At 46.5% G+C, this 1239-nt stretch overlaps 1 pseudogene across 1 annotated transcript; it reads left to right on the forward strand.

Annotated features, from left to right (window-relative positions):
• The first annotated feature begins 329 nt into the window (after positions 1-329).
• LOC113223280 lies at positions 330-1234 on the forward strand (annotated as a pseudogene). The gene has a single exon (XR_003308661.1). The product of XR_003308661.1 is annotated as a ralA-binding protein 1 pseudogene (transcript).
• Positions 1235-1239: the final 5 nt, after the last annotated feature.

The following is a 1239-nucleotide window of genomic DNA, read 5'->3' on the forward strand; positions in this document are numbered from 1 at the left end:
TCTTCTATTAGCATCTGCTTTCCTTTTAGTTATGCAAATGTCTTCAGTTTGCTTGAATTTCAGAGGATACCAATGGCCTCACAAGTACCATATGATCCCTAACACTTCCTGACTTCATTTCCGCAATATATTTTATTTTTTTGCATCATCATGAACATTGAAACTTTTTATGTCTATTCACTTTCCCTTTGTTTTCAAGTGCAATTGACTTCCAAATAATTTTAGAATATAGAGTCTCCACAAGACTCTAGTTTGTCTGGTTTCTTGCTGTACACCATGACTGCGAATGCTTTCTAGTACATATAATACACTCAAAAGTACTAATGGAAAACAGGCGGAGGCTGGGCGGGGTGGGAATGGGGCGCCCGAGGCCGGCCTGGGGCGCAGCGCAGGAGGCGGCTCCGGTGGCTGCGGCTGCAGAGTGAGCGCGAGGAGGCGGAGGCTGCGGCGGGGCGTGCGGTCGCGCGGCGGCAGGCACAGGTGTAATGGATAGGTAACAGAGAAGACCTCGTCCCTTCCTAGTCAGGGCAGCAGCATGACTGAGTGCTTCCTGCCCCCCACAAGCAGCCCCAGTGAACACCGCAGGGTGGAGCATGGCAGCGGGCTTACCCGGACCCCCAGCTCTGAAGAGATCAGCCCTACTAAGTTTCCTGGATTGTACCGCACTGGCGAGCCTTCACCTCCCCATGACATCCTCCATGAGCCTCCTGATATAGTGTCTGATGATGAGAAAGATCATGGGAAGAAAAAAGGGAAATTTAAGAAAAAGGAAAAGAGGACTGAAGGCTATGCAGCCTTTCAGGAAGATAGCTCTGGAGATGAGGCAGAAAGTCCTTCTAAAATGAAGAGGTCCAAGGGTATCCATGTTTTCAAGAAGCCCAGCTTTTCTAAAAAGAAGGAAAAGGATTTTAAAATAAAAGAGAAACCCAAAGAAGAAAAGCATAAAGAAGAAAAGCACAAAGAAGAAAAACATAAAGAGAAGAAGTCGAAAGACTTGACAGCAGCTGATGTTGTTAAACAGTGGAAGGAAAAGAAGAAAAAGAAAAAGCCAATTCAGGAGCCAGAGGTGCCTCAGATTGATGTTCCAAATCTCAAACCCATTTTTGGAATTCCTTTGGCTGATGCAGTAGAGAGGACCATGATGTATGATGGCGTTCGGCTGCCAGCCGTTTTCCGTGAATGTATAGATTACGTAGAGAAGTATGGCATGAAGTGTGAAGGCATCTACAGAGTATCAGG

The sequence above is a fragment of the Piliocolobus tephrosceles genome, unplaced genomic scaffold, assembly GCF_002776525.5.
Source record: "Piliocolobus tephrosceles isolate RC106 unplaced genomic scaffold, ASM277652v3 unscaffolded_40536, whole genome shotgun sequence".
In the NCBI taxonomy this organism is placed as follows: Eukaryota; Metazoa; Chordata; class Mammalia; order Primates; family Cercopithecidae; genus Piliocolobus; species Piliocolobus tephrosceles.